The sequence below is a fragment of the Nannospalax galili genome, unplaced genomic scaffold (assembly GCF_000622305.1).
Source record: "Nannospalax galili isolate Female #2095 unplaced genomic scaffold, S.galili_v1.0 scaffold246, whole genome shotgun sequence".
Lineage (NCBI taxonomy): Eukaryota > Metazoa > Chordata > Mammalia > Rodentia > Spalacidae > Nannospalax > Nannospalax galili.
Genome location: NW_008356327.1, coordinates 1,200,259 through 1,210,960, shown reverse-complemented (window position 1 = coordinate 1,210,960; position 10,702 = coordinate 1,200,259).

Here is a 10,702-nt window from a genome sequence, read left to right as displayed (position 1 = left end):
TCGCATTGGGAATTTCAAACCCACAGCCTTGTGCACACATACAGGTACTCTACAGTAGCCTCGCTGTCCTTCCTCCAAAGGTGGATTGTATCCAGCAGCAACACGTGTATCTTGAGTTTTGGTATTCACCAGCGTGAGCACCTGGGACTTAAGAGACCAGATTCTAGGCCTGGGGTAGGAAACAGCGAGATAGACCTGAACATCTTACAATGTCAGAAAGAAAGGAAATGATTAAAAAAAGAAAAACTGCCAATTCCAGGGCTGTGTCTGAGCAGCCAAAGTGAGAATGGATTATAACCAGAAGGGTAACACCTCCCCTCCCCATGTCTAGAATGATCAAAGAGGATGAACCAAAGTGGCAAAGCTGCAAAGCAGTTCAAGAAGGGAGCCCAGCGCTCTGCTTAAGTATAGTTTGCAAAAGGGACATCCTCAACAGTGTGCTGTAAGGAGGGCAGGAGGATAATGACAGTGGAGACATCTGTCAACACTGCTCCAGCCAGCTGACCAAGGTCCAGACCAACAATGATATGTCATGCTGACTGGCCCCTTGACGTGGACTGGGCCTCTGATCTTCCTTCTTAGAACACATAGCCTGTGTCATGAGAAGCAGTAGATAGCACCTGGGATATCCTACAAACACTGCCATGGTCAGGAAAAACAAAAATCTGGAGCTACTACAGCCCAGAGAAGATTAGAGAGACTGATAACTAAAGGCTGGGCATGGTGGGGACTCAAATCGCCTAAAATCCCAACACTGGGGAGGCTGAGGTGGGGACTGAGACCAGCTACAGAGTGAGCCATCCCAAAAAAAGGAGGGAGGAAGGAAGCGAGGAAGGAACGGAGGGAGGGAGGAAGGGAGGAAGGGAGAAAGGGAGGGAGGGAGGGAGGGAAAGGGAGAGGGGGCAGGAAAGGAGGAAGGAAGGAGGAAGGGGGAAGGAAAAAAGGGAAGGAGGAAGAGGAGGGAAGGAAGAAGGGATGGGGTAAGGAGGGAGGGAAGAAGGGAAGGGCAGGAGAAAGGGATGGGGAAGGAGGGAGGGGAGGAAGGCCAGTCCAAGGAAATGCAAAAGAGTAAGGAATTAGTGTGTAGATGTTGGTTTATCCATTGCGACAAGTGGACATTAGTATGTACTGTTTGTTTTGCCTTTTTGTTTCTGTGGGTGTTGCTCATGTATACTGTTAATAATGAGGGAAAATGGTGGTAGGGTCATAGGAAGGAATTTTATTCTTTATAATTGTGTAAATTTAAAACTTTTTGAGGAGGGAGTGGTTACAAGGTTTTGGTGTATAGCTCAGGCTGGCTTGGAACTTGCTATGATTTTTCTGCCATCATGCTTATATAAGTTTAAATTTTTGTCTTTTTGAGACAGGGTCTCCCTGTAGCCCCAGCTGGCCTGAAACTCGATATATAGATCAGACTGGCCTTCATAGAGCTCCACCTGCCTTTGCCTCCTGAGTGCTGGGATTAAATGCATGCACTGCTACACCCAGCTTTAAATTTGAATTTTCTAAAAGTAAAACTGAATTTTTTTAAAACAATGTAAAGGAAAATCACCATCACTATTTAATAATCTCACCATAAATGGTGTGTGTTTGGGGGAGGGGAGGGGGTCTTGAGGTTTTCAGATTTTAAAGTGGAATTGCAGTTAGGTAATTGGGCCTCAGTCATCACCCACTGCCCCCCCCCCACTTTTCAGCATTCTAACTCAATAAGACAGTTTGTTCCTTTTTGATTTCTCATTCTTTCATGGGGAGGAAAACCATAATTTCCTCATTTAAAATTTACTTCTAGGGCTAGAGACATGGCTCAGCAGTTAAGAACACTGGCTACTTTTTCTGAGGACTTGAGTTCAATTCCCAGCACCCACATGGCAGCTAACAACCTTCCTTAGCTCCAGTTCCAGAGGAGTTCGACCCCGTCTTCTGACCTCTGTGGGCACTGCCACGACACAGGTACACTTACTTACATGCAGGCAATATACTCATACACATTAAAAAAATAAAATATTTCAAAAATTTGTTTCTAGAGATTGAAATAAGAAAATGAGACCACAGGATTCCTTTTTCTAACAGATCTCTAGCTCAGGCTGGCCTTGAACTTGCTATATAGTAGAGGATGTCCATGAACTCCTGATCCCCCTGCCTCTTCCTCCTGAGTGCTGGGATTATAGGCATTCACCACAACACTAGGCTATTGAACCTAAGCCCTCATGCATCTACGGGAGCTTCTACCAATTGAGTTACATCCTTAGCCCTGGCCACAGGCTTCTTAAAGCAAAGACATGGGTATTCAGTTGTAATTTATAATTGTATGAATTAGCCTCTTGTAATCATAAACGTTCACTCTTGCTTTGGTTCACAGCACTTACTGGAATTGAACTTCCTACTTAAGACCTTTTAACCTGGATGACAAAACACAAGCTGCTTCCAGTTCTTTCTGTCGTGTAACTGTTTCTTTTTCCCTTTTGCAGGTTGCTCTTCAGCAGGTCCAGATCCTCCTGCCCCTCCAGTGCTAAAATTTCAGATGAATGCCTCCACACCATCCCTTTTTCCTCTCTCGCCAGCTGCCTACTTGAATTCTTGTCTGCCCGGAGCAGTCACTATTGGCCATGTTGATTGGAAGTTATGTGTGTTTTTCTTCCTCAGGTCGTCGATTCCCTGGAAGAGACCTTTCCATTTTCCTTGGAGGACTTTACCCGTTCTTAGAGTGCCTTCCTATTACTGCTCTTACTGGTTATAAAAGGACATGTTTTAAAATATTACATTCTGGTGCTGTGTGAAATGGCTTCAGCCTCTGTGGCAATTGAACAAATCTACTGTTGGCCAGATTTCCTCTTTGTGTCCTGATGTTGATACAGCCGTAGTGTTGGATTTTTGATAAAACTTATGAATGAAACTGGGATTATAATGTAAGCGAATGTGACGGCCTATGGGTTTTTAAACACTGTTCATTAGTCTTTAAGGGAAAAACAGTTTGCAAAAGACAACTTTGCTCAACATATTTTTCAAAGCTGTAAGGAATTTAATTGCTGGGCATTGTTAGGTCTGCTGAATGATTATCTGGATTCCAAAATATCCCCACTGTTTCTTTATAAACAAGCCACAGCAATTCGACACAACTTGAGCAACATGCCAGGTTCCAGTTGGCCAGAATGCAGCTATGTGACTTGATTTCAAATATGAGCAGCTCTGAGTTTTAATTGTGTGCAGCTCCTTTTTCCTCCCCTCTCCACTGAACTGTCTCTTGCTGTTCTTGGTCGTTTCATTCTTCCCTCACCACTTGTTGGAACCACATTAACTTCACTGCCCACTTAGAGACTCCTTAGATGAACGGGCCTGCACCAGGCCGCGGAATGGTCTCTGTGAAGTTCCAGCACATTTTTCCAATGCTCAGCCATTGCCTTCACTGCCGCTAAAGGTGAGGGACAAAGATATGAGAAGAGCAGACACTGACTTCACAGGAGGTCTTACCCACAATGAGGTGAATGCCCTGATACCCATCATTATGTAGAATCCACACCAGTGCCAAAACTGGGGCTTGAACAGACAGGAGGATGGGGAGGGAAGACACATGGAGCTTCAGGCCTTTGGTCCAAACAAGAAACTCTGTGAAGACCTGGAGCAACTGAGGATTAGAGCTACAGAGGGCCACACTACCTCTGGCCCAAGACCAGCACACCAAGACTGCTGACAGCCATGGCCATGTGCTGGGTGTTCCTGAGAAGTGAGTCTGTAAGCCTTTTCAGTTGAAAAGCAAGAACAACCAGGCTATCACAAAAGCCAAACTACTGGCTGAGTCTCTGACTTACTGGTAGAACACTTGACTAGCACATGTGAGGCCCTGGATTCCAAACACTGCAGAAGAAAACAAACCTATGATAATACTGGAAAGTCTTGGGGAAATATAGTTTATCTATCTTTGTTTTAGCATGTCAGGATGAAGGGAGGAGGGAGGCCATCAGTTCCTAACCTTAGAGTCCTTGTTGAAAGAAGACAGCAGCTCATGTCCATGTGATATATCTTTGGCAGAAAGTTAGAACTTTTTTACTTCTCCAGAGAAAGAACCCTCTCTCTGTGTGTCTCTGTCTATGTCTGTTTAAATTCTTTGTGTGTGTGTGTGTGTGTGTGTGTGTGTGTGTGTGTGTATGTACACAGGCATGGTCATACATAGCATGGATGTGGGTGTGGATGAGTGTTGTGTAGCAAATTCCTCCAAAATAAAGTCTTCCATCTTGGAGGAAAGCTAGTTAAGACACAGGTTTTTCTAAAGGAAGGTGAAACATTCCATCAGGGAAACTTATTGAGCTCAGGAAGTCCCTGAAATTGGCCAGATTCTCTAGGCCTCTCCCTCCCCTCATGACTATAAGCAGGAAGGACTGCTGAGAGACACTACCAGACCCACTGACCCCTTAGACTCCTAGACCTCCTAGAAAAGGATGAGACCCCCTGGTCCCCCTGGAGGAGACATTGTCCAACCTGTCAAACTGTCTACAAGTTGAACAGTGAGCTCCAGGTGTGTCTGGCTTTTGGGAGCCATTACCCATGCTGGGGTGGACTTTTGGTGATGCAGCTGTCTATAAGCCATTTTTACTATAAGCTACTACTCACCTACATTCCTGTAATTAACTCTGATAAACCTCATTGGTTCACCAAGTTTGACTTTGGTGGCATCTTAACTTTGGTGTGTCACTAGTTCCCTATCTTGAGTGAGTAGACATTTTTTTACATCTTCCTAGGAATAGTGTCACACAACAGTGTGTGACGTGGCCACAGGGCAGCCTTGGAAATGCTGTTCACCTGCTTTGAGACAGGGTTTCTCATTGGCCTGGAGCTAACCAATTAGGCTAGGCTGGCCAGTCAACTCCAGGGACTCTCCGGTCTGCCTCTATAGTGCTGGGGTTCAATGGGCACCACCATGCTGAACATTTTCATATGGCTTCTGAGAACTGAACTCAGGTCCTCATGCTTTGGAGGCATAAACTTTACTCACTGAGTTCTCTTCCCAGCCCCTGGCCTTGAACTCTTGAGCCTTCTGCCTCAGACTTCTCAGCACTGGGTTTACAGGTATGTGCCATGATGCCAGGTTACCCTCTCTTTTAAAAATGATACAAAATAGGCTGGGTGTTGTGGCACATGCCTTTAGTCCCAGCAGTTGGGAAGCAGAGGCAGTCAGATCTCTGTGAGTTCCAGGTCTAGTCTACATAGTGAGTTCTAGAGCAGCTGGAGCTATGGGGAGACACTGTCTCAAAAAGACCAAAAAAAAAAAAAAACAAGAAAGAAAACCACCAAAACTGCCTCAATCATGTTCTTCAAAACAAAAGCAACTGTAAATATGTTTGCCGAAAGGATATGGTTCAGTTTTTAATTTTTTTAGATTTTATTATTTTTATTTTATGTGTATGAGTGTATTGCCTGCTTGTATGTAAGTGTACCCATGTCATGCAGTGCCCGAGGAGGTCATAAAAAGGTGGCAGATTCCTGGAAACTGGAGTTACGAACAGTTGTTGGTCACCATGTGGGTGCTGGGAATTGAACCTGGGTCCTATTCAAGAGCAGTCAGTGCTCTTCACCGCTGAGCCATCTCTCCAGCCCCCAGTTTTAAATTTTAATTACTCTTGAGTTCTGGGGTTTTTTGTTTGTAGGTTTTATTTTGGGTTTTTTTGAGGCAGGGTGTCTCTGTAGCCCATCTGGCCTCGCTATGTTGACCAGGCTGGCTTCCATTGCACAGAGATCTGCCTACCTCTGCTTCCTGAGTGCTGGGATTAAAGATGAGTACTACCATGCCTGATCCTTGAGTTCCAGTTTTATTTGCTCTTAAACTACAACAGGTGAATTGTGAGCTGTTAATCCCAGCACCTGAGTCAGGAAGTCCTGAGTTCAAGGCAGGCTGGGCTATATAGGGATATCCTGTCTAAAAGAAAACAACAACAAAATCAGGTAACTTGGCCAAAGCGCCTTTCTCCTTACCTTTTACAAGTCTTGAAAGAGGTTCCGGAGAACCAAAGATGTTGTAATGCTTCGGTACCAAATTACACTCACCAGCGTTACAATAGCGGAGATGGAAAGTGTCCTAGTTTGTTTCTCCATTGCTATGACAAAACACTCTGACCAGTACCAACTTGGGGAGGAAAGGGTTTATTTAACTTACATATCCCAGGTCACAGTTCATCCAGGAGCCTAAGGTAGGAACTCAGGGCATGAACCTGGAGGCAGGAGCATAGGCCATGGAGGAATGCTGCTTACTGACTTGCTCCCCTGGCCCCTGCTCAGCCTGCTTTCTTATGTGACACAGGCCCACCTGCCCAAGGGTGGCACCACCCACAGTGGGCTGGACCCTCCCACATCACTCAACAATCAAGAAGATGCCCCATGGACATGGCCACAGGCCAGTTCAATGAAGGCAATTCCCCAGTGGAGGTGCCCCCAACCCAGGTGTGTCAAGTTGACACCAGAGCTATACAGCACAGAACGTAATTACTGCCTCACACTGTTTTCCCAGAATGTTTCATTAAATTTACACAGATATAAACGGAAGTTTTAATTGGGTAGGGTAGTTGGGTATTGGGTTTTTTTTGTTTGTTTGTTTTTTTTGAGACAAGGTCTCTCGGAGCCCAGGCCAGCCATGAACTTGCTATAACTGAGGATGACCTTGAACATTGATCCTCCTGCCTCCACCTCCCAAGTGCTGGAATGAAATATTTGCACTACTCCATCTGGATTATGTGGTTCTGGGGATAGACCTCAGGGCTACCTATATGTTAGGTAAGCCCTCTTCCAACCGAGCTATGTCCCCAGCTCTAATTGGGCAGTTTTATAATGGTAGCATGTTGAAAGTACACTCAGGCTGTCTTGAAAGCTCTTTTGGTTGTTGTGAAAACATCCACTAAGTATGTATAAAATTGAAAGAGCATTGAAGATCATCCCCCAATCAGAATGGGAGCTACTTCTTTGTTGAAGATGTGAGCTTTCTGCCCTGATATTGTGAATGCTGTAAAATTACTGGTAAAGCTAATAATGTTTTGACCAAAAATGAAACAAATGGAGAGATTTTATTTTCTGTTTGTTCTGTGTATCTTTTTAAAACCACTTATAATCCGGGGATGGCATCAGATAAGATGGGGCTAAGGAATAAAATTTTAAAATAATAACAGTTAAGCCAGCTACTTGGAAATAATAAGAAATGGAATGCTGTGCTTCATTAGCTATAAAGGGCTCAGAATTTTCTAGGCATCTTACCAAGAATGTTTTCCTTTGAGAATATTGAATATATTTTATCAATGTTATTTTTTTCTGTTAACTTCTTTAAAGTTTCTGAGTGTCTAAAGCAAAAAATGATCACATTACCTGTGGGGTCCCTAACATGGATTACACTTGACAATGAAGGAATCACCTGTGGGGTCTCTGACACAGATGGAATACATTTGACAATGATTGCATCGCCTTTGTGGTCTGTAACACCCATGTAATATATTTGAGAGCCACAGCAAAGAGCAAGGAGGTAGTAGTGGACTTCTATGACTGCAAGCTTTCCACATTCTACAATGAGCACAATACATAGTTTGGATTTGGTTCTAATGTGACCTAAAGATTCATACTAGAAGTGTCTCCAGTCAGAGGACACCAGTCTTTGAGAAGTGGGATCCTAGTGGGAGGTGGTTAGCTTATTGGAGGTGTGACCCTAAGAAGTTATTGACATGGATTTCTTGGAGTCAGTAAGTTGGCTTCCACTAGAGTGGGTGGTTATAAAGGAATAAAACTGGTGCTTCCTCCATCTGTGTCTTCCTGTTTCACCATACGACCTCCTCCCCATCTGCCATTATTACACCTTCAGCCATAGGAGTCAAACCAGAACCAAGCAGACGCTGGCTTCCAGAACTGTGAACTAAATAAACTTTTTTTTTTCTTTTGAGATAGGGCCTCATATGGCTCAGGCTAGTCTTAAACTTTCTGTACTGCTAGGGATAACCTTGAATTTTTAATCCTTACAGGTGTGTACCACTATGCCAAGTATTATCTCGTCCTGGGGATGGAACCAAGGGCTTTGTATATGCTAGGCAAGTACTCTACAAATTAAGTTATATACCTTACCTAATTCCCTATACCTAGCCTTAGATACTTTGTTACAGCAATTGCAAATGAACTAATACAGCAGTAAAAATGAAAGAAACAGCATGTATAAAACATGGAGTTTCATCCATTGTACAACAAAACAAAGCAAAAAAGACCCCAGACAGACAACCACAGCTAAAAATCAACAAATTTTAAATAGAATTAAAAAAAAAAAATCAAACTACCTAAAAGCAGTCAGGAAAGTAGGAACAAAAATATGCAAAGACTAGTGGGGACAAACAGAAAACAGTAAAATGATGGGCCTGAATCTTACCATAATTATTACATTAAATACTAATGGAAAACAGACTTTTTTTGTTAATAGCATAAATTAGCTTTTTTAAAAAAAGTTATTGAGAATTTCATACATATGTATAAGTATTTTGATCAAATCCACGCCCACTCCCTCCCCTCCAACACCTCCCATAACTCATCACTTTTTTCTGATAACTTCATGTAGGAAAATAGACTTTTTACTGTTAAGCATTAAAGGGTTCTGTTTATTTTTTTATTTTTGTATTCATTTATTTATTATTTATGTGTGTGTCTGTGTATGTGGGTACATGTACCACAGTACACATGTGGAGGTCAGAGGACAACTTGTTCTCTTCCATCATGTGGGTCTCCGGAATGGAACTCAGGTTGTCAGCTTGGCAGTAAGTACCTTTACTTACAGAGCTGTCTTGTGGGCCCTTTGTTTGTTTGTTTGTTTGTTTGTTTGTTTATTTATTTATTTATTTATTTATTTTATTGTCTTTTTGGGACAGGGTCTCTCTGTAGCCTTAGCTGGTCTGGAACTCACTATATAGACCAGGCTGGACTTGAACTCACAGAGATCCGCCTGCCTCTGCCTCCTGAGGGCTGGGATTAAAGGCGTGTGCCACTACGCCTGACTAGTTCATTTTTTTAAAAATTTTAATTAATTATTTATCTTTTCTAGACAAGGTCTCACTCTGTAACTCTGGCTAGCCTGGAACTCACTATATAGACTAGCCTAGCCTCAAATTCAGAGATCTGCCTGCCTCTGCCTCCCAGGTGCTGGGATTAAAGGTGTGTACTACAACTTTTGGTTTTAGCTCATTTAAAAATTTTTTATTTTATGACACCCTCTTTGCCAGTACCCATTACCTGCCCATGGGCCCTCAGGAAGGGATGGGAGCCTTATGAGCTTCTTCCAGATGTGCGAAGAAGCCCAGTCTTGTGCAGGTATTATGAGAGTAAGCAGAGCTACAGTGAGTTCTTGAGTGCAGTGACTGTGCCGTGTGCAGAAGCCTTGGCTTTGCCGTGTTCTTCCCCAACCCCTAGTTCTTTTCTTTCTGCTCTCTCTTCTGTGATGTTCCCTGAGCCTTGGATCGGTTGACAGAGATGTCCTGCTTAGGAGCAAGCACTCCACAGTCACATAGTCTCTGAACTTTGATCAGTTGTGAGTCTGTGTTAGTGACCACCGACTGGCAAAAAGAAGCTTCTCTGATGAAGACCGAGAGAGCAGCACTAATCTGTGGTATAAACAAAAGTTTGGTTCATTTTCGAGGAAGACTCTTTCTAGTCTTTGTGGGGGGAGGAATCCTTCTGGATAACAGACTTAATTACATAGATGCAATGCAAAGATAGGCCCATGGCTCTGTAGGAAAGTTTGGATATAGTCATCACTACTAATTTGACACTGGCACAGGGACAGGGTCTTAGTCCTGGAGAGACACTTATGGGTCAGCGGGTAGAAGGAGCTAGAATGTTGCAAAATCTCCAGTTGGTGTTCCAGTTCTTAGACTGATGTGGAACAGAAGTACAAGTGATAGTGTCTTTCTTTTTGGAAAACTCAAAACTTTGCCTCCCTTAACTTTATCTCTGTAAGCACTTTATGAAGCATAGCCAACATTTGATGACTACAGGCAACAGTGTAATCAAAGATAACTCTATACACAGTGATCTGGAAAAGCATGAGCCGTTAAAACTAACAGAAAGGGGACATTTGTGCCAAAACACTAGTCAAAATGAATCAGATACCAGGCAATGATGTACAATTTTGCCAGTTTTGTGGTCATAGCCAACACACGGGAGAGCCAAGCAATTTTTCAGACCCGACACACACACATACACAGACACACACACTCAACTATTTGCTAGAATACCCACCTGGTCATTTAATACACATGCCTTCCTATAAATACTGCAGTGTGCCTGTGATGGTGGTGGTAATAATTTCCTTTTATAAAAAGGGTCTCACTATGTACCTGAGATTGGCCTTGAACTTGCAATCCTGCTTTGGTCTCTGGTGTGCTGAATCACAACTGTGTATACTGCACCTGTCTATAATGTGCTTTGGTTTTTCCTTTATGTGTCTGTGTGTGTATGTGTGTGTGTGTGTGTGTGTGTGTGTGTGCATGCGCGTGCATGCTTCTGTGCTGGTGGTGATATATGTGTGTATATATGTGTGTATATATGCATGGTTTCCGTGTGTGTGTGCCTGTGCTCATGTGTGCACATGCATGTGGAGGCCTGACATTGTTGTCATCAACAGCTCATCTGCCTTATTTGTTGACGCAGGAACTCTATCAAACCCAGGACTTGCTGATATGGCTAGCCTTGCTTGTCAGCT